This window comes from Castor canadensis, chromosome 16 (assembly GCF_047511655.1).
Source record: "Castor canadensis chromosome 16, mCasCan1.hap1v2, whole genome shotgun sequence".
Classification (NCBI taxonomy): Eukaryota; Metazoa; Chordata; class Mammalia; order Rodentia; family Castoridae; genus Castor; species Castor canadensis.
The window spans coordinates 25839406-25863030 of NC_133401.1; the positions used below are offsets into that span (position 1 = coordinate 25839406).

Sequence of the window (23625 nt, forward strand, 5' to 3'; positions counted from 1 at the left end):
AGACATCACCAGTATTGTCCAGTGTGTCTGCCAAAGCCTGGTGTTCACTCCACCCCAGCACTAGGGAAATGAGAACCAAGTTCCTGTGCAGTGCAGAGTCACTTCCTGTGAGGCTGGTGATGTGACAATAATGTGACAAGCAGGACCTGACCTCTGTGTAGCCACATTTTACTTGTCTGTCTAGTGTCCTGCTAGGAATTATGACCTCTTATATCTGTGCAGCCCTGGCCAGTGGGAAAAGATGCCATGATCCCCACACTCATGGCCTTGCTCTGCCTGGATGAGATGTGAAGATGGGAAGGAGCTACATAGTCTGGGATGGACTTCAACCCACAGCCACACCCTGGCCCACAGAAGACCCAGGGGCTCAGGAGGCTCCAGGGAGGAGAGGACACTGTTCAGGCTTTAGGGGAAAATATCTCACAGGGAACTCTCTTCCAGGGTTGAGTCTGGATTCCAGGACTGGAGTGCAGGCAAGTGAGTGTGTCAGCAGCCATCTCAAGATCCTCCACCTCACAGGGGTCAAGATCCCACTGCTGGGCAGTGGAGATAGAGAACATGAGGGTCGGGCTAATGATGGGGTGCTGGGGAGAACTGGGGCTCAGGGCTGTGGTCTGAGGGGAGATGTCCTGGGACTCAGCCTCTGATTTCCTTGCAGGGATCTTCCCAAAACCCAGGGTCTGGGCTGAACCAGCTTCTGTGATCACTTGGGATATGCCTGTGAGTATATTTTGTGAGGGGACTCTGTAGGCCCAGGAGTATCACATTTTTAAAGAAGGAATCCAAGTACCATGAGGTAAACAGTACCCAAAGAAGCCCAGGGACAAGGCCAAGTTCTCAATCTCATCTATATCAGCCAACTATGCAGGGCAATATCACTGTCAGTATTATGTCCATTCTACATGGTTAGAGCCCAATGACACCCTGGAGCTGGTTGTGACAGGTGAGAGGACAATGTTATCTCAATCCCAGACTCTGCTTGTAGGAAGGGAGTCTGATCTCTGGGATGTCCCTCTCTCACATCCCAGCCCTGGGGATTATGTGGAGATGTGATTCAATTTAACATTCCATCCCCTTTTCTCCTAGGAGCCTACAGCAAACCCAGCCTCTCAGCCTTGCCCAGTCCTGTGGTGACCACAGGAGGCAATGTGATACTGCAATGTGGTTCACAGAAGAGATTGGACAGCTTCATTCTGATGAAGGAAGGATAACACAAGCTCTACTGGGCCCTGGATTCACAACATTCTCATGAATTTTCCCAGGGTCTGTTCCCAGTTGGCCCTGTGACCCCCAGCCACAGGTGGACATTCAGATGATATAGCTATGACAGTAGAAAACCACAGGTGTGGTCAATACCCAGTGAGCCCCTGGAGCTCCTGGTCTTAGGTGAGATAGCTTACTTTTTGCCACAATTATCTTTAGAATCCCTCATACTTTGTCCAGAGCCCTTCTCCCAGTGGGAGGAAGGCTGTGTGACCCTGACACTGAGGCCCAGAGTGGACAGACAATGAGATAGGAATCTCCCCTTCAGCTTCTTACCTGGCTTCCTTCAAGGGTTGTCCAGAAAGTCATCCCTCTTAACCCAGGAGGACCCTGTTTTGACACCCAAAGAAAAGCTGACCCTTCAGTGTCACTCTGCTTTTGGCTCTGACAGATTTGCTCTGTCCAAGGATGGGGAATGTGACCTTCCTCAGCTTCCTGGCCAGTAGCTCTAGGTTGAGCTCTCCCAGGCTTAAATCCCAATGGGACCTGTAAGTTGCTCCCACGAGAGCACGGGTAGATGCTATGGTTCACACAACCTCACCTATGTTATGGGTTTCAAGTGACACCCTGCCAGATACCCTAATCACAAGTGAGGAGCCCAACAGGGTCAGTCAGAGATCAGAAGATACATTTTTTGTGGCACTGGGGTTTGAACTCAAGGCCTCACACTTGCTAGGCAAGTGATTTTTAGCACTTTAGCCAGTACTCCAGTCTTCAGAGAGTAGACTCTGCACAGGCCCTGCAGGCAGAGCCCAGGAGATGATGGCCACAAGGAGATCTGTGGGCCTCAGGATGAAAGCATAGAGAATGAGTAGGGGTGGGGAGGGGAAGAGTTGGAGAAAAGTGATCAGTGAGATATAGATCCTGAGACGCAGGCCCTGGTGAGTCCTTAGCTGAGAAAAGGTGGGACACTCCCTCACCTCCCTCTCCCTAGGACAATTCCATGACAGGCCTTTCCTCTTGGTGCATCCTGACCACAATGCCCCCAGGACAGGATGTGACCCTGTCATGTCACCCACAGAGCTGGATGGACACTTTCTTCAGTCCAAGGAGGGGGCAGCTGAGTCCCCCCTCCTCTCCCCATGTCTCAGATGAGAGACTTGAGCTCAGCAGGACCAGACAGAATTCTCTATGAATGCTGTGACCTCAGCCCCTCGGAGAACCTACAGGTTTATGGGCCTCACAGCTCATTGCCCTACAACAGCTCTGATAATGTAACAGATCATGGGGTGAAGGGGAGGCACATGGGGATGGTCATTCATTATAGGGAGAAAAAGACAGGACCTCCTTCACTAGGCTCTGACCCCTGACACTCAGACAGAGTTAAATGGCAGATGGATGAAATGAATGGGGTGAAGCTCACAGGAAACAGGAACAGTCAGATGGTGGCGGACAAAAGCCCCAACATTACATCTCAATATTACCATCTAAGAATAACCTTCAGGTGTTCCACCTCTCACCATGTCCTGACTCCAAGATCATGGAAACACTTTAGGCTCAATGGAGAGTATTTAGACTCATCTCAATCCCATTTCCCAGATAAGGAGAGGGTCTGTGTTTAGAGGAGCTTGAGGGGTGGCCTTAAAGGTGTGTCCTGGTGGCTGATTGGCTCACGGACATGGTAGGTGTTGCTCTGGGGTTCAGAGGAGTGTTGATGTCTGAAGTCTTGACAAGAAGAAGGGACCGAAGTGGACCAAATGGTCAAGAATGACCTTGCTCTTCTTCCTGGATCACTGCTCACAGGACAACCAGAATCAGGTGAAAACAGGACAGATCATGAGTCCAAGAGCTGGGTTTGGGAGGGACCCCTGAAAGATTGGCAGTGTGTGTTGGCTCAGTTTGTCCTTGGGAGGTGGCCATCTGAGAAAGACATCTGCCTTATGATTTTGAGCAGGCCATACAAAGCAGGGGAGCTGTCTGGTTCCCTTATTTATTTTCTTTTTCTTTTTTGACCTCTGACATTTTTAATAAAAAAATAACAGAAAAATGTGTTTAAAAGAGACAGGTAAGAGCTGTTTCTTCTTTTTTTAAATTCATTTATTCATATGTGTGTACATTGTTTGGGTCATTTCTCCCTTCTTCCTCCTCCCCCTCCCTTCCAGGCAGAACCTGTTCTGCCCTTTTCTCCAGTTCTGTTGAAGAGTAGAACATAAGCAATAGTAAGAAAGACATAGCATTTTTGCTTGTTGAGATAAGGACAGCTACACAGAGAGATTCCTAGCATTGCTTTCATGTACAAAGGTGTTACAACCCAGGTTGATTCATCTCTAACTGATCTTTAACTGGTTCCTGATCCCCTTCTCATGTTGATCTCTGTCTCTTTAAGGTTTCTGTAATAATTCCTCTAGATTGAGGACATCAAATGCTTTCATGTTTTGGGTTTTCTATCTAACTCCATACCTCCCGTATATGTTCTCCCCTTGTCATGTAAACCAAGACCTACAACATTGCTGTATTTTCATAAGATCTAAAGACCACATATGAGGGAGAACATACGATTTGGGGTCTTCTGAGTCTGGCTAACCTCACTCAGAATGGTGTTCTCCGGGTCCATCCATTTACTTGCCAATGATAAGATTTCATTTTTCTTCATGGCTGAGTAAAATTCCATTTGTATAAATACCACATTTTCTTGATCCATTCATCAGTAGTGGGGCATCTTGGTTGTTTCCACAACTTGGCTATTGTGAATAACACTGCAATAAACATGGGAATGCAGGTGCCTTTGGAGTAACCTGTGTTGCATTCCTTTGGGTATATCACCAGGAGTGGGATTGCTGGATCATATGGCAGATCTATGTTTAGATTTTTAAGAAGCCTGCAATTTTATTTCCAGAGTGGTTGCACCAGCTTGCATTCCCACCAGCAGTGTAAAAGGGTTCATTTTTCCCCACATCCTTGCCAACACATTTTGTTTGTGGTATTTTGATGATGGCTATTCTAACAGGGGTGAGGTGGAATCTTAGTGTGGTTTTGGTTTGCATTTCCTTTATGGCTGGAGATGGTGAGCATTTTTATGTGTTTTTTGGCCATTTGAATTTCTTCTTTTGAGAAAGTTCTGTTTCGTTCACGTGCCCATTTCTTTATTGGTTCATTGATTTTGGGAAAGTTTAGTTTCTTAAATTCCCTGTATATTCTGGTTATCAGTTCTTTGTCTGATGTATAGCTAGCAAATGTTTTCTCCCACTCTGTGGATGGTCTCTTTAGTTTAGAGGCCATTTCTTTTGTTGTGCAGAAGCTTTTTAATTTTATGAAGTCTCATTTGTCCATTCTTTTCTTAGTTTCTGGGCTGCTGGGGTTCTATTGAGGAAGTCCTTGCCTATACCTATTAGTCCCAGAGTGTTTCCTGCTCCTTCCTGAATTAACTTCAGAGTTTGGGGTCTGATATTAAGGTCCTTGATTCATTTTGAGTTGATACTAGTACAGGTGATAGACATGGATCTAGTTTTAGCTTCTTGCCGATGGATAACCACTTGTCCCAGCAGCATTTATTGAAGAGGCTGTCTTTTCTGTATTGTATATTTTTGGCCCCTTTATCAAAAATAAGGTGGGTATAGTTGTGTGGATTCATATCTGGGTCCTCTATTCTGTTCCACTGGTCTTCATGTCTGTTTTTGTGCCAGTACCATGCTGTTTTTATTGCTATTGCTTTGTAATATAGTTTGAAGTCAGGTATTGAGATACCGCCAGCACTGCTCTTTTTGCTGAGTATTGCCTTGGCTATTCGTGGTCTCCTGTGTTTCCAAATGAATTTTAGGGTAGAGTTTTCAATCTCTGTGATGGAAGTCATTTGGATTTTGATGGGAATTGCATTAAACTTGTAGATTGCTTTTGGTAGTATAGCCATTTTAGTATGTTGATTCTTCCAATCCATGAGCATGGGAGACCTTTCTATCTTCTGTAGTCTTCCTCGATCTCTTTCTTCAGGGATTTGTAATTCTTCTTGTAGAGATCATTCGCATCCTTTGTTAAGTTTACTCTTAGGTATTTGATTTTTTCGGGGGCTATTGTAAATGGAATTGTTTCCATATATTCCTTCTCAGTTTGTTCGTTATTGGTGTATAGAAAAGCTAATGACTTTTGTAAGTTGATTTTGTATCCTGCTACCTTGCTGTACCTGTTTATGGTGTCTAAGAGTTTTTGGGTAAAGTTTTTTGGGTCTTTAAGGTATAGGATCATATCATCTGCAAATAGGGATATTTTGACAGTTTCTTTACCTATTTGTATTCCTTTTATTTCTTCTTCTTGCCTAATTGCTCTGGCTAGAAATTCCAGTACTATGTTGAAAAGGTGTGGGGATAATGGGCATCCTTGTCTCATTCCTGATTTTAGGGGAAATGGTTTCAGTTTTTCACCGTTAAGTATGACGTTGGCTGTAGGTTTGTCATACATAACCTTTACAATGTTGAGGTACATTCCTTCTAGTCCTAGTTTTCTTAGAGCTTTTATTATTAATTGGTGTTGGATCTTGTCTAAGGCTTTTTCTGCATCTATGGAGATGATCAAGTGGTTTTTGTCTTTGTTTCTATTAATGTGCTGTATAACATTTATAGATTTGTGTATGTTGAACCACTCCTGCATCTCTAGGATGAAGCCGAGTTGGTCATGGTGTATGATTTTTCTGATGTGTTGTTGGATTCAGGTTGCCATTATTTTATTGAGGATTTTTGCATTGATACTCATTAAGGAAATTGGCCTATTGCTCTGCTTTTTGGAGGTGTCTTTGTCTGGTTTTGAGATGAGAGTAATGTTGGCTTCATAAAATGAGTTAGGCTGTCCCTTCCCTTTCTATATCATGGAACAGTTTAAGGAGGATTGGTATTAGCTCTTCTTTAAATGTCTGATAGAATTCAGCAGCATCAGATCCTGGACTTTTCTTTTTTGGGAGTCTCTTAATTGCTGCTTCAATTTCGTTTTGCATTATTGATCTATTCAGGTGGTTAATGTACTCTTGGTTCAATCTTGGATGGTCATAAGTATCTAGAAATTGGTCCATTTCTTCAAAAGTTTCAAATTTATTAGAAAGTATAGGCTCTCAAAGTAGTCTCTGATGATTTCCTGGATTTCCGTGGTGTTTGTTGTTATCTCTCCTTTTGCATTTCTGATTTTACTGATTTGAGTTTTTCTTTCCTCATTTTAGCCAGGTTTGCCAGGGATCTGTCAATCTTATTTAGTTTTTTCAAAGAACCATCTTTTTGCTTCTTTAATTCTTTGTATGATTTTTAAATTCTATTTTGTTGATTTCAGCCCTTATTTTAATTATGTTTCTCCTTCTGCATGTTTTGGGGTTTGCTTGTTCTAGTTTTTTTTAGGACTTTGAGCTGTAGTATGAGATCATTGATTTGAGATCTTTCTGACCTTTTAATATAGGCACTCATGGCTATAAACTTTCCGCTTAAGACTGCATTTGCTGTGTTCCAAGGGTTCTGGTATGTCGTGTTTTCACTTTCATTAACTTCCAAGAACCTTTTAATTTCCTCTTTTATTTCATCAATGACCCATGGATCATTGAGCAATGTGTTGTTCAGCTTCTAGTTGTTTGCATTATTTTTACTGCTGTTTTGTTGTTGATTTCTAGTTTGAATGCATTGTGGTCAGATAGAATGCATGGGATAATTTCTATTTTCTTAGGCTTTCTTTGTGCTCTAAGATGTGATCAATTTTGGAAAAGGTTCCATGAGCTTCTGAGAAGAATTTATATTGTGCAGCAGTTGGGTGAAATATTCTGTAGATGTCAGCTAGGTCCATTTGGTCTATGGTTTAACTTAGTTCTAGTATTTCTTATTGATTTTTTGTTTGGATGACTTATCTACTGGTGATAGGGGGGTATTAAGGTCTCCCAGTACCACTGTCTTGGAGTTTATATATGTTTTTAGGTCCTTCAGAATATGTTTGATGAAATTGGGTGCATTGACATTGAGTGCATATAGGTTGATAATTGTTATTTCCTTTTGGTGTATTTCCCCTTTTATTAGTATAGTATCCTTCTTTATCTCATTTGATCAAAGTAAGTTTGAAGTCTACTTTGTCTAAGATAAGTATTGCTATCCCTGCCTGTTTCTGGGGGCCATGCCTTGGTATATCTTCTTCCAGCCTTTCACTCTCAGCCAGTGCTTGTTTCTGTTGATGAGGTGGGTCTCTTGTAGGCAGCAGATTGTTGGATCTTCCTTTTTAATCCAGTTTGCCAATTGGTGTCTTTTGATGGGGAATTAAGACTGTTAATATTTAGTGTTAGTATTGATAGGTATGTGGTGATCCCTGTCATTTAGTTGTCTTTGTTGTTTAAGGTTTTGATTGTGTGTAGCTGAATCAGTATTATTCTCTACTTTCTTGGCTTTTCTTTTCCTGTGGTTTGGTACTGCCTGCTTCATGGTTTTGTTTGCTTTCACTTTCTGTGTGCAGAATTCCTTGGAAAATCTTTCACAGTGGTGGCTTAGTGGTCATCTATTGCTTTAGTTTCTACTTATCATGGAAGACTTTTATTGTTCCATCTATTTTAAATGATAGTTTTGCTTGGTGGAGTATCCTAGGGTTGAAGTTATTTTCATTTAGTGCCCGGAAGACCTCAGTCCATGCTCTTCATGCTTTGAAGGTTTCCATGGAGAAATCTGCTGTGATTTTGATGGGTTTACCTTTGTATGTTATTTGTTTTTTTCTCTCTTACAGCCTTCAATATTCTTTGTCTAGTCTCTGTGCTTGTTTCAACAATAATATGTCGTGGGGTAGTTCTATTTTGGTCAAGTCTGTTTTGTGTTCTGGAGGCTTCCTGTAACTGGATGGGCATAGTTTTCTCTAGATTTGCGAAATTTTCTGTTATTATTTTGTTGTATATATTACATATTCCTTTTGCTTGCTCCCCTTCTCCTTCTTCAATGCCCATGATTCTTAGGTTTGGCCTTTTAATGGAGTCAGTGAGTTTTTGCCTATTCCTTTCACAGGTCTTGAGTTGTTTGACTAATATTTCTTCAGTTTTTCCTTTAATTATCATTTCATCTTCAAGTTCTGAGATTCTGTCTTCTGTTTGTTCTAGTCTGCTGGAGTGGCCTTCCATTTTGTTTTGTATTTCTGTTTCATTCTTTTTTCTGAGGTTTTCCATGTTGTGGATCACTTCCTCTTTAATGTTGTCAATTTTTGTCCTTAATTCATTTATCTCTCTATTTATTGTATTTTCTGTTTCATTTTGATTGTTATTTAGGGCTCCTATAATTTCATTTATTTGTTTTTGTGTTTTCTCATATTCTTTATTTTTGTCTTCTTGGAATTTCTTGAGTGCCTCTTGTACATTTTGGTTGACCATGTCTAATAACATCTCCATGAAATTTTCAGTGATTACTTGCAGGATTTCTTCTTTCAGATTGTTATTGTGCTTCCTTGGATTTTTTGTCATAGTTTAACTTTGTTTTGTTGGAGTCTGGATCTGGGTATCTGTTTTCTTCATTTCCCTCTGAATCTGGCACTAATTTATTTTTGGGGGGAGAATGGTTGCCATCTTTTTTTGTCTTCCTATATTTCCACTTTGTACCATTTTTGTCCCTGGACTATGTGTAACTTAGTGTTAGCTGGGTTACCATAGTGAAACTACCAAAATCAAGGAAGAAGGAGGATATAGAGAAAGCAAGAGAAGTAGAAGGAAAAAAAAGTAATAATAAAAAGAGAATACTAAGGAAAACAGCAGGGAGAGATGGTGGACTATCAATGAGCAAACCAGACAGCAAAACCTTTAAAGGAAGGCAAACAAACAAACAAAAAATTATTAAAAAAATAGAAAAACACACACACACACAAATTTAAAAAAATCACCAGTTCAGGAACAGTGGAATTTCAGTCGTAGATGTTCTTCTGTTACTCCTTTAGCATCTAGACCATCTGTGTCTCCTAGGTAGGTTTGGAACCCTCCTGTGGCAGGTGGGTGGGGTCCCATGGGCCTGTGGGCAGAGGCCTGTTGTTAAGGTGATCTAGCAGGCCTTTGGAGCATGGGCCTGGTGTGCCTGAAGGGCGCAGGCTGGTGGAGTGGAGATCGTGCGTGCTGTGGATTGCCGGCTTGGCAGGCCTTAGGGGCATGTTCCCAGTGGAGATCATGCCATGCCTGTGGATTGCTGGCCTGATAGGTCTGAGGGGCACTGCCTGGTGGAGATTGTGAATGTCTGTGGATCACTGGCTTGGCAGGCCTTAGGGGTGTGGTCCAGTGGAGTGGAGATTGTGCAAGCCTGTGCAGGCTTTAGGGGCACGGGCCCAGCTAAGTGGAGGTCATGAATGCCTGTGGATAGCCAACTTGGCAGGCCTTAGGGGCATGGTCTGGCAGAGATTGCGCTGGCCTGTGCAGGCATGATGGTCTCCTCATAACTGACCTCTGGGGAATCTTGGGTGGGAGCATCCTAAAACTGCTGAGGCTCCAGCCCTCTCTGTTTTTTTGTGCTTCTCTCAATAACTGTGAGTTGTGAGGATCAAAAAGATGAGGGAGGGGAAGGTGTTTGAGTTTTACCCACCAGTCCTGGGTCTCAGTGTAGTAAGACAAAGACACAGCATTAAGGAAAAAGCAAATATTTCAAAATCACCACTGCTTTTTAATTGGTTCTTCTCTCATGGGTCACAAAAAGACACTTAGATTTTCTAAGAGCCAGCACCCCCCATAGTTCTACATGACCTACTGGCTGCAGCCTGTTCTAGGGACTATGTGAGTAGCAGAGGAGGTAGAAGGGTCTGGATGAGCAAGATGAGGTGTCCAGGACTGAATTAAAGGCAGGGAAGATGCCTGGGCTGATGGGGGAGAAATAGTGGATGGTTATGTTTGAAGAGGACACAGGTTTTATTCCTCATTTCTGAGGGACCCTGAGGATACAACTACTCACCCACAACTGCAGGGTCCCTGAGTCCTCTGAGAGCAGAGCAGGAGTCTGCTCAGGCCATGTTGAGTCAGGCTGTAGGTGAGGCTGGACATCCCACCATTCATTCCTTTATAAAGAGGCATCCGAGGTGTAGGTACATCTGGGCAAGCCCCTCCTGAGCTCATGGAGGGGATTTCATTCTCAGTGCACACCTGAGACCAGGAATAGCCATGAACCTGCACATTGAGATCACTCAGGGATGCCTGCCTAGCTCGTCTGTGTGCAATTCCAATGGCTTCCACTCTGCATTTACTGTCTACACTTGTATACTGTGACTCAGCACAGGTTCTGAAATCACAAATCACAGTGAGGCTGAGCACACCATGAGGAGCTCTGAGGAAGCCCTTCCACAGCAGGGAAAGGGATCATTCAGGATCTGCATGAAGTACTGTCATGAGGGTAAGACAGGAATGTGGAGCTCAGGGAATGGCTCAATGTTCCTCAAGGTCTCACACAACTTCTTTGGATCTCAGAAGCAGCTGAGAGCACCAGCCCATCACAGAACATGTCAGATACAAAGTCTGGTGAGTAATGGTAATACTCAGATATGGGGTGGACACATGTGGACTATTCTCATTCAGAGGAGGCCAGTGTGCTGATTGGCATAGGTATCCTGGGGTTATGTGGTTTTCCCTGACCTCTGTGACATTTGGTTCACAATCCCCAGCTTCACAGTCCCAAGACTACACAGTGGAGAATCTCATCCACATGGGTGTGGCTGGCCTGGTCCTCCTGGTCCTTGGGATTCTGATTTTTGAGACACTGCACAGTCAGAGAAGGATGCAACATGCCATCCAGGGATAAATAAGAGGAAGAAAGTGCACTACACAGTGTGATGGACATTGCCAGGAGGTTGGGGATGAAAATCTGTGGTAAAAATTGGGAATTGTGTTCTGAGAAAATGTCATCCAGATGCAGGGAATGGGTGGTGCTGGTGTGTAGAGCTCATTCCTCACAACTGTGGAGTGTTGCTCCACCTTGCTGTGATGTTTGCCAACTGCCCCTCTCTCCTCTTACCTGATGAGGTGAGGTGAATCCCATAGCCCAGTTGTGGGTCCTGGTCCTTGTGAGCCTCATGCTTTGCTTCACATTGATGTAACATTTTGTTGACTTTTACTACCATATTCCTCCTGGTGCATTAGTGTGACTCCATTTTTTCAGCTGAGAAGGTTGAACTTTGGTCAAATAACAGAACTAATGAGGAAAAATCGTATTTCACAAGAAAAACCTAAATGATTCCCTGACACTCTCTGTGAACCCTTCAGTCCTCATCAGCTGCTCTCTGTATGGAGTCTCCAGAAATACAAGTACATGGAGTCAATGTACTGCTGTTTGAAGGATAAGTTTGGTGTGCATTCATGCCATGGCCCTGCAAAGTCAGTTGTTAAGTCAAACTCTTGATTTGTGGCACTTGCTGATTCATGAAACATTTCCCTCATGGCCAACTTCCAAATGCAAACATGATGTCACTTGTGGGCAGTTTTGAAGGGATGATGAAAAGTGTGAATTCATGCAGATGTTTACTGTTTCATGGAACAGCACAGGTCTGTTAGCATTTATGGTATGTGAGTGCATCTTGTTAAACCCTAGTTCCTCATACATAAACGTATTTGCCTTTTTGTTTTATCCTGTGTGGTTTATCGGATATAAGCTTTCATTTTTATATCTTTATATTCTCCTGAGGATAGCTTTTCTCACCGTTTATGATGCAAGTTTCTCAGAATATTCATTACCTCAAGTTTCTTTGAGGAGTAGCCTGACACTCCCCCAGGCTGAAGTTCAGTAGTAGGCAGAGATGCACTCCTTTCTGGAGACTCTGGGTGGTTCTGTGTCCTGGTCTATTCAGCTTCAGGAGGCCAGTAGGTTCCATGGCTCACAGCTCTTATCATCCTTCCATAACTAAACAAATCTGTCTCTGACTCTGACTCTCTGAACTTCAGACAGTTTTACTCTTAAAGCCTCTTGTAATGACGTTAGGTGACACCAGCATAGTCCAAGATGATTTCTCTCCATCTCAAGGGCATAAGTTTAGTTACATCTTCAAAGTCACTGTTGTCATTAATGTAAATCACTGGTGGGTTACATCCACATAGAGAACACTCCCTGTGTGGGACTTTGCCCCTTCCCCCCTTGTGTTGGCAAAGTCCCCAACCTATGAGCCTTTACTAAATCCAGTGAGAACATGAATCTCACCTGGGATCACCGAGAGCCTCCTTCTCAGTGTCACATAACATGTAACTCAAACTTAGATGAGGATGTGTATGAATCCCAGAATGCTCATGTCCTAAGTGAAAATGGGAATTTTTCATTCTTTGCAATCAGAAAGTGTATTGATGTCCTGTGAGAACTCCATTCCTGTATTGAACACCCTCATGGACTAATTACAGTTTATCAATCCTGTGATAATTTTATTTCATAATGAGGTGAGATCCACTCATGGGAAATGTCTTTAATGTTTCTCTCTTCCTTACAATATTACTTCATTCAGAAAAATCAAATTTGCTATTGATGTCAGATCTACACCTCAGATCCTTTACTATCCTTAATCCAAATCCACACAACAGGGGATTTTTTTGTGTCCTGTCATAATGCTTTAAACATTTCTGACATGAAATTAATCCTAGTTCTAATTTCAGACTTATTTGTGCAATAATTTTTATTAACTCAGATGTTTCCCATAATGGTTGACCTTCCATGATGGGAGAACTTACCTGCTGCGCTCAAACTTGATAGAACAATAATGTCACCATTTGTAAATCAGTGGCCATTTTATCCTCAGACCTTACTTGAGAAACTTCCAAGGACAGTCCCTCCTTTAAACAGAAATTCCTGTACTCTAAGACAGCCCCACCCCTACCAGAGACTATTGCTCATGCACTAACTTCCTTAACCACCCCCTTCTACAAAAGCCACGCCTGGCCCAGAATCACTGCTGTGCCATCTTTCCCCCAGCCAGCCTGGCAGTTTGGGCCTGCCATTAAACTTTGCTCTTGGACGTGAGACTTTTCTTGTGAGCTTTCTTTGTGAGCAGTGCTTTTCCTAACAAAACTCATCTCTTCATCTTCTAGGAGGGCCCCCGGTTGGCTTACTTAAGTTTTTCTTAAGTAAAGGGCATAATATTTACAGAATGGAGAATGGAGGAACAATTGAGCCAGGCCCAAGGAGAAATCCGACCTGGGTGAGGAGAGGGAAGCTCAGTGATCAGAGAAGGGATGGAGTCACTGAGAAAAGACATGGCACTTGCCAGGACCCATCGTACTGTACATCCCTGAGAAGGCAATGCCTCAGCGACAGCTGTGAGCACAGGTGGTTCATTTGAGATGCAAGAATGAGGGAGGTGGTTTGGGAAGTGAGAATGGGGGGTGAGATGGGAAAAGAGGGTAGAAAGTGTGCTCCTGAGGTCAGCATGCACTGTAGTCCCTTAGTAGGTATGGGGAGTGGCCACACTAGCATCTCTGATAGTAATAGGATTCCATCTGAATCTTCTTGCAAAGAAGACCTGCCTGGAAAAATCTCATGGGTTCCCACTGCCTATTGCTTGATGTTTCCCCTAGTTTGTCAGCCTGTGCACTGTTTTTGGCAGAATCACTTCTAATATGCTCCTTACACACAGATGTAGAGAGACATGGGAGTGTCAAGTGTAGGGATTCTGTCCACATGATGCTTAGACATACAAAACCGTGGACCAGACCCAAAATTAAGTCAACAGTGTATAAAGGAACATCCAGGAAGTGCTCTATATATGTGATTAAAACCAAATCTCAGAGCTGTTAATGCAGTATCAGGCAATTTGACATTTACCTCTGTGCAAACTTCTGCTTCTTTGTCTTCTGAACCATGAGATGAAATTTATATTACATGTGCTTCAATTCCTTCTTCTTCTTTCCCCTCCCATTCTATGTCTCAATTCTGAAATCAAATGGTCTCCTTTTAAGGAGAAGAAAACTGAAAAATGACTAACCATCTCCCAGAATTGATCAAAACCATTTGGCCCGGGCTAGGGTCACTGGATCCTGGGCTCATGGGGGCTGGGAAGTTCTGGGAGTCAAGACAAGCAGCTGTCTGAGGATGGAACCCATTCAGGATCTTCTGATTTTTGTTTCTTTCTTGGTTTGAGCTTTTTTTTTATATTGTAATTTAATTATTTCTTTTGTTTCAATTTATGTGTAATAGACAAGTAATTGTACCAATTTCTGGGGTACCATGCATTTGATGTGATGTTATGACCTATGAATACATAGACGAATGACTTTTCATTTCTTTGTGGTGAGGTCACTTAAATCTTCTGATCTTCAACTTGTTAACCACACAATACATTGTTATTAATTATAGCAGGATGACAAACAACAGATCTGAAAAACTCCTTCTTCCAGTCTAATTGAAACTTTGTAGCCTTTGGCCAATATCTCCCTTTCCAATATCTCCCTTTCCCCCTCCTACCCAACCCACATCCTCTAATTACATTGTCTTCTCTGCTTCTATGACTTTGATTTTTTAAAATTCCACATAGAAGTGAGATAGCATGGTATTTCTCTGGGCCTGGACTATTTCACTTCTGTAGGTACCTGAATAACTGAGGTAGAAAAGGAAGCAAGCACTGGTTATCTGCCTGGAGCCTCCTGTTTGTGGTCAGGGATGGCAGAGGACACAGATAAACAGCCAGGAGAGGAGAAAGTTCAATTTGTAACAGAAAGAAACTGGCAAGGATTTTCTGGTAGACCCATGGAATAGCAGGGTCATAGCCAAGGGGCTTCTGACCTTGATTGTCATCTGGTTCAATCAACCTTTGAAGAATACTGCAGAAAATCTGGCTTGGGAGGATGGTTTTATTCCTACTGTATTTTTATGTTGTAGTTGGGCATTATTATTTTGTTAACTAGTTTGATTAATTATTTCACCATGGAATTGACTTCATAGACATCTTATTCTGCCCCATACACATATCAAATTACTATTTATCAATGAAAAATTAGATAAATTTGTGAAGAATTTTTATATTTTCAAATTGTTTGCTTTCTGAGTTAGACTCCTCACTACTATTCTTGCATTTCCAGGACTTTTTCACTGCTCTTTCTGTGCCAGGACACTGGGCCAGTTGCCATGAATAAAAAATGAAGACTATTATAAGATGTGGGACTGATTGTAACCAAATGTTTGTGCTCACTAAACTTGTTGCAATGTACAACCCTGCTGTGCATGGATTGCAGTGTGATACTATGTAGTGAGAAAGGGAAAAGATAGAGTTACCAAGGCAGGAGCATGGTAAATACCAGGGAGATTTGAGCAGGTGGTTCTTGGAGATCCTGCAGACATGGGATGTGGGTTAGAAATGATGAATCCTGCAGTGAAAGTACAGGTTTCAGCAGTCACTCAACAGTAAAGCAATCAGAGAAGTGGTTGTGATAAAAATTAACTCATGCAAACTAGCAGTTTTTGTACATTCAAATAATGAACAGGAAGAAGATACATGGAGGGAAAAAAATCTCAACCTCACTTTGAGTATCAAAAAAATAAACATTCTAAGGACAATCATAATACAAATGTGAAAATCTTAAATACACACAAATGAACAACTTTCAAAAATCTCTGGATGTCACCCTTGGTATACAGAAACAAGAGGGGACATGTGCCTCATTCTTGGATATAATGATTTTGTGATAAAGAAGTCTGTTTTCCTAAGTTAATTGACAAGGTTACTGCAGTACCTAAAAATTTGCTAACAAGCTTTTCTCCTGGAACTAAACAAATTATTGTCTGTATTGAAAATAAAAATGCAAGACTAAAAAGGTAGAGTGGAAGGAGGCAAATGTCTTCACCAGGAATAAAAACCCACCACTAAGTCTCTGTAGATGAAGTTCATAGGACAGTGTAGACAGAAAAAACAACACGGTGCCAAGTTCAGATGCAGATTGGAGGACACAGGGAAATCTAGCCTGTGACAGAGAGGGAACAACGGGTCTCCAGCCTGAGTGTGGACTTCAGAAAAAGGGATGAAGTTAGAACCAGGTCTCACAGTTCATGAGATTAAACTCACCATGTGTCAGAGAAACAAATGTAAAAGTGTAAATAGAAATGTGAGTCAGGTCATAAACAACATAAGCCTAGGAAGTGAAATTGAACATGTATTTTGAAATCCAGATGTAGTAAAAAGACAGATGGGAAAATGGAATTCATACATAAGCTTATTTGCACATGTGCAAAGGAAATCAATACCGATGTGGAAAATGAAGAGAAAATTTTTGTAGCACATCGCAAAAATTCTATATTTCTATGTATATCCATATAAATGCACATGAAATTAAACATGATTATAAAAGTTGTTATAGGATGATACAGAGTATACCTTACATATGATATGTTACATTACTATACAAGTACAAAAATTAAATACTAATACATATATAAAGTTAGCCTCTATCATTCCATATACACACACACATGAATCTTAATGGTTAAAGAAAAAGATGGAAAAGGGTACATGATATGAGTAAGAATGACTAAAATGATTAGAAGGGCAATGAAATATTTGAAAGCTGTTTAGTTTTACTTATATTCAAAGAGAAATGCAAAATTACACTAACCTGGAATGCAATTTTACCTGTTTGGATAAAATCAAAAGAATCCTTAATCCCCATTTTAAGTAAATAAAGAGATTGTGCATATATGGTTAGTAGGAATGAAAAGGAGACAGCCATATTGAGAGAAAATTGTCAATATTGATGAAAACAGCATGTACTTTTATATTTTTGTCCTCAGAAATATCTTCAAGAAATTCAGAAGGGACACATCCAACAATAAGAAATCTATATCCGAAGGGTATTAAGGAAGTATTGCTTGGACTTGTGAACTACTGGGAAAGAAGCCAGAAATGTGCATCAAAAGTAGCAGGGCTACATGAGCTCAGGTTCATGCTCAAAATGGAATCAGTGGCTCTGTGAGGAAAAGAAGAAAGTTTCCTTTGTATGGAGGACGCTTCCTGCTGTGCTGTCAAGCGAAAAGAACAAATAATAAAGACAAGGAAAATAGTGCTGGAAATGTGCACATTGATGAGAGAATCAGAATAAATAAGAATTCTGGAAGCATTTTTGTGATGACAGAGGGAATATAGGAAGCATTAACCATACTCCAAAGACATCTAAAGCAATGGATTGTTTCAATGTGTTTGTGTATAAATGAATATGTTTGGGAGGAGTGAAGACTTTGTTATAGTGACGGTTTTAGTGAAATTTCAATCAGAAACAGGGTATTTACACTGTCTCAAAGTCTTTAACTATGCATCATTATCTAATTTTCAAAGAAAAACACCAGCTTTTTTGTGGAGAAACCTGGTGGATGCCAAATCAGGCAAGGTGTCAAAGCAAAACCTCACCAGTGAGGAAGAGAAGACAACCTCACTTAGGTGCAGTTTCACTCAAGAATACATCATATCTGTGTACGAACACGACAGAATTAAACACTAAAAACTGTTGAACAATACAGGGTAGTGGAGGAAAGGATGAGGAGAGTAATAGAGGGGTTAGACGGGTTTAGGCACAATATATTCACAGGTAAATACCCAGGCAAAATCCCCACTGAACCATGATTAGACACTTAAAAATTGAAGGACAGGATTGCAAAACAGGTCATGTTAGTGATAAAGGGAGGGTAAAAGAAGAGGGAAAATGAGGGTGAATATGACGGGTGTACTTTAATACCTATATGAAATTGGAGCATTAAAACATAGTTCAGTTATTTTAAGAAGGGGGTAGAGAATAATGGAAAGGATGTTATAAACCAGGGTACAATGTACATATAATTGAAAATGTCACAATGAAACTCCTCAGATAACTATTATATACTGAGAAAAATGGTTTAAAAAAAGAATACAGAATACCAGTGTAAACATGAAGCCTTGTTAACATGTCTTTTTTCTTGGAATTAGCTCATGATTTCTTCCTCTCCAGAATCCCCTTCTCCACCATCAGCCCTCAGTCATCTCCACTCTTAATGCTAGATGTGAGCACTGACATAAGAAAGGCTTCCCTGGTCTGTTCAAACACTTTCTGTAAATGGGATTAATCCATCTGGGATAGCTTGACTTGGGAAAACATGGAGATGAACACAACCACTGGTGACAGGGAGAACTGGGACCTTGGACAGAACCAGGATGCTCCTAATATCCCCACCTTGAGCTGACTTACTCCATGGTACATTTGGAAAACTCCTATGGGGTTTATGTCAGGCAGAAAGTGTTTTCTGCCATAGAAGTCATGACTCTTATCTGGGTCCATTGCAGATGCTGAATTGTTGAGAAAGAGCTTTTTATTTTCCCCTGGGAAACTTTTAATGTTGAAACAGCCTGGGCATGGGGGCAGGGATTGATGTCCACTCATGCGTCCTCTCATCCATGATACCCAGGGGTTCCCCTTTCCATCCCCCACACAGTGACACAGGCAGAAAATCATCGTGATTCTGAAACTCACCACCCATCTCTGCCCACTCCATGAAGAAGACAATGAATCATATTTTATTATTGTTGTGTACTTTTAGAAGCAGCTATGTATTTCACTACCGTAACACTTCTTAATTCACCTAAGCACTGTCACTGGTTTTTCTCTTATTTATTAATTAGTGTTTTTAAATTAAACATTTGTTGCAGAAAAACTGAGATTTGCTCGATGAGGAACAGTTGTAAGGTACCATGAGACCAACGGAAAGGGCAGACACACCCAGGGCTGCACAGAGTGGCGTTTATTGGGGACTCACTGACAGAAATATGACCATGGACAGCAAAGAGACCAGTGGATGCCGTGACTTAGATAAGGGGAGGAGGACTTATGTAGTGGTCAGCACAAAAGTGAGACTTCATCTAAGTCAGAATGCACCTGGATTATCTGAAGACATTGTGGAAGTCCTCAGGCACATTCCTGGTGCCAACTGTGCCTGGCCTTATCATAAAACTTCATACACTTCTCTATGGACTTGTGCATAAATACAGTGTGCTGGGAACCATGTGGGAAAAGAGACCAGGGCCACACGGGGGCAGTCATGGTGGTTATGATGCAGGATGGCTGAGCCAATTTAGATGGGTGCCTACAGCATCAATGACAAACTGATCAAACATTTATCATATTATTAGTAATAATACATCCCATAAATTATTATTGTTCTTGGTTTGTGGTGGGGTATTGTTTGCTAATAAATATTCTTGAACTAAGCATTGGTGATCAATTAATAAATTTTCATTACTTATCATTAGTCATGTATTTCTTTGCACACAAAAGTTTATTTCATTTCTCTCCATGTTGAGCACAGTGGGAGAAGCTGGCAATGTGCTTCAGCAATGAGGAAGAGAGGACTTCTCTTCAACAGAACACTGTGTGCAACTTCTGCCATGTGTCTAAAGCAGCATTAGAACCCATGCTGAGGCTCTCTGTTCCCTGACAAAGACCATGACTTATGAACACAGGAAGACACTGATTGTTGGGAATGGAAAATTGGTTTGAAATGTGGAATCAGCCACTACCCTGAAAGTCCTGGATACCATGGCCTTCTTTATATGCCCAATGGCAGCATGCCCCTGTTAATTTTTAAAAAATAAAATGTTCAATGTTGACCTCACCATTGTGTGGGAGGCACTGGAGATGCCACTTCCTGCAGAATAATGAGGCAACAGTCCCTCCACATTGCTGGAGGGATTGTGAAGGTCAGTGTCCCGTCACTTCCATTCAACTCTATTGTGTGGCTTGTGCAGAAGACAGAGGACCATGCACCCTTCAGTGGGTGTGTGACTCACATGTTGATTTCAACACCTGAAGAGGCTTCCTTAACTAGGAAAGCCTCTACCTACCGTTGTGCATGCTGCCTATGTCCATCACAATGATGGTGCTAGAAGTGGAACTTGCAGGAAGAAGTACCTATTAGAAGTTGGTGGTACCATGGGTCATATAATGTGGGGAAAAACATCTACAAATCCTCAGGTTGTGCTGCCTTGATACAAGCTCTAGGAATCCAGTTTTCTGAATCAAGTTGAGATTTCCCTTCCTAGAGAAGCCATGTTGTTCCATCAGGCACATTTATGGAAATAAAAAAAAGCCCTAAATCTCATGGGCCTCTTCTGGAATTTGGGGATGACACATGCTTCCTTGAATTTTCCAACTCACTCCATTCCTTAAGTACTTTGAAAGGAGCCTGGTTTGGGTGGGAATCAGAAGTAGAAAAGTCTGTGCAAGAGATCCAGGCTGCAGAAAACCTGAGCCACTTGACCCAGCACAGGCCATGGTGTGGAGCATGTGTGGCACACAGGTGTTATGCAGAGCCTGCAGAAGGAGGCTGCAGAAGAGTCATAGCCCATACTCGATGATGTTGGAGGCACAGTGCATCATTTCTGCAGAAAACTTATCTTTGGAGATCAATTCTGAACATCTACTTGAGTCCTGTAGAGAATGAGTGCATGGCAGGTTGTAATGGAGTCAACATGCAGCAGAACCGCCATCATGAGCAGGTGTTGGTGGACCTACTAATCCCTAAAGAATCAGAGACCTTCATTGTCAGAGAAGCAGCTTGTGGGAGATTTGGATGAAGTTCCTCAAGGGATGTGAGGAGTTGAGTAATGGCCTTGAAGGTGTCCACCCCCTCATCATCAGAAATGGTGACTGTATTACCTTACCTGACAGAAAGGGGCTTTGCAAATGATTTTAAATTAAGAATCAGGCAACAGGAGATTACAACCTGATCTCAGCATAATATCAATGTCCTAGTAAGTAAAATAGGGATACCAGGCCAGCATCATAGGAGGTGAGAAAATGGAGCCGAGATGTCCTCATCCATGAGATGGGAGGGATGAGGAGACCTGCAGGAGCTTGAAGAGATGAGTGAGCAAATTCTGCCCTGGGCTGGCAGAGGACACACTCCAGAGAAAACTTGACTCAAGTCCAGATACCACCTTTTACATAAGACCTGAAAAACTGACAAAATGACCTGAGTTGTTCTAAACTACTTCTCATTACATCAGAAATAGGAAGTTAGTAGACTGGATGCGTGTGGGTGTGTGTGTTTGTTTACTACTTTGAGTTGTGAATATTAGTGACATTGATGTATGTCATTCATGATTGATTTTTGAATATAGAGGTGATAAGTCCAGGTGGAAGTAGCCAGAGGTCACAGATATCACTGTTACTGTCCAGTGTGCCTACAAAAGCCTGGTGTTCCCTCTTTCCCATACCCTGGGGAAATGAGAGCCATTTTCCTATGCAGTGAAGACCCACTTCTTGTGGGGCTGGTGATGTAACAAGCAGGACCTGTCCTCTGAGTGGCCACACTTTGCTTGTCTGACTGGCTGTACTGGTAGGCCCAGTGGCCTCCTCTATCTGTGTTGCCCTGGCCAGTGGGAGGAGACAGCATGTTCCACACACTTACGGCCCTGCTCTGCTTGGGTGAGATGTGAAGAGAGGAATGGGCATTATGGTCTGAATGGGACTTCAATCACAGCCACAGTCTTGTCAACAAGAGACCCAGGGGATCAGAAGGCGCTGGGGAGGAGAAGACCTGCTCAGGCTGATAAGGAAACCCAGAGAAAAATCAAAGCTGGGAAAAGAACCAAAGACTAGTAAAGCCCTTCCCCTTAGCTGGGGCCCCTGCATCCAGCTATCTTGTTAGACACTGTGGATGGCCTTCAACCACAGCTGTGCTGACATGATATATTGTAACCTTGAACAGCTAAATGCCAAGTCTGCTTCCACAATCCCTGTTTGCTTTTCTCAGTATAAGAACCTCAGCCACCCTGAGCTCGGGGCCTGTGCCATTTTGGAGATATCCAGGTGCTGGCCTGCTAGTGTAATAAACCTTCCTTTCCTCCAACCAGCTGGGTTTGAGTTTTATTCTTGCTGGTCAATCATACTCTCTGTACCATTCCTGCAACATTTTGGAGGCCCCAGCAAGATTAGACCACCATGCCCCATAGGACAGTGGGTCCCCGCTCCCTGACCCTGTAGCCTACAGAGGCTCCTGGAACTGGGAGGTGCGTGCCTGATATGAATGAAGGAGACTGCAGAGCCAAGGACCAGTCCCTCAGACTGGTGGAGTGAAACGGAGACCTGTAACAGATGTCTGGACCAGGTAGTAACCTCTGGGATAGTCAGTATAGGAGCAAGTGCAGGCTGATCCCCGCAGGGGACCGGCTGAGCCCTGATGTGATTCCAGAGTGATGCATTTCTTTCCTCTGGGACCGATGTGATTCTGATCATATAGGACCAATGTGATTCTGGCCAACTGGTTTAGAGGCCAAGATTCTGGCCAACTGGGTTTAAGGCTAGCCAGGTTTTTAGGGGAAATAAATAGGGACTGATTGTTTTAAACCCTGAGTGAATGGTGTGTGAATGAGTGGCTTGACTCACTTGTGTTTCAAGCTTGAATCTGTGGCTCCATGGCTGGGCACCCTTGAGGTCCCCCAAAGCCTTCAGAGTCTGAATGGGCTCATCTGCAATTTTATGGTGATTGACATATGGTCTATGGTGGGACTGGACTAGCATCCAATTGTAAGTCACCCTGTTGGGCTGAACCCACTCTGGCTAAGTCACATGGCTCCATTGTCTGGAGTTGCGGTCAGGTGAGCAACTGTATGGCCCCTTGCTGAGGGGCACTCCTCCCTTGTCTGTCTTGCAACACTGGCCACTGTTAGGCACACATAAAATGGGCTCCTCTGGGTCAAAGTGCCTGATGGTTCTCCAGACTATGCTTGCTAACTTTAGGGAAGGCTTTTCTGGCAACTGTGGGGTTAAAATGAAACCAGCCAAGCTTCAGAGATTCTGTTAATTGGAATGGCCTGCCTATGATGCAGGATGGCCAGCAGAGGACACTCTAGACTTGGCTATTACTGCCCACATCAGAGACAAAGTCATAGGGTACCCAGGCCATCTGGACATCTGGATCAGTTTCCTTACATCAACACCTGGTGCATCATGGCTGCCTGCCCGCCTGACTGGCTCTGTTTTCATGCCCCTCAGGCATGCAGCTATTTTGGTTAATGGAAAGGAAAAGAGAAGAAATTTGATGTTCCACTATACCTCAAAATCTGAGTCATCAGATCCACCATCATATGTCATTCCAGTGTGCTCAGACACTCCAGCCTTCCCAAGATCTGAGTTTAATGCAGGGGACCCCAATGGAAAAAAGGAAACATTGGGCTTTGGCCCCCAACCATGCCACCCCTTGGCTTCTTCATTATATCCCCCTTTGCCTCCAATGACCCCAAAGTAAGATAGTTATTAGGTAAGGTCACCAAATTCTGGGAGGCTGACAAGTAAAAAGGAGGGGTCCCAGAAGAAGCCCTATGTTCCCTCCATCAAGCTCCTGGGCTGAACAACCCCAGGCAGATGGGTCATATATGGCTGGACCCAAACAATATGTGTATCAGCCATTCACCACCAACAGCCACCTGAACTGGCAACAGCACACCCCAGCATACTCAGAGGAGCCACAAGCTATGATAGAGTTCCTA

The 23625-nt window shown here is 42.6% G+C and overlaps 1 pseudogene; it reads left to right on the forward strand.

Moving 5' to 3' along the window:
- The first annotated feature begins 246 nt into the window (after positions 1 to 246).
- On the forward strand, positions 247 to 10952 carry LOC109674798 (leukocyte immunoglobulin-like receptor subfamily A member 5; annotated as a pseudogene).
- The last annotated feature ends 12673 nt before the right edge of the window (positions 10953 to 23625 follow it).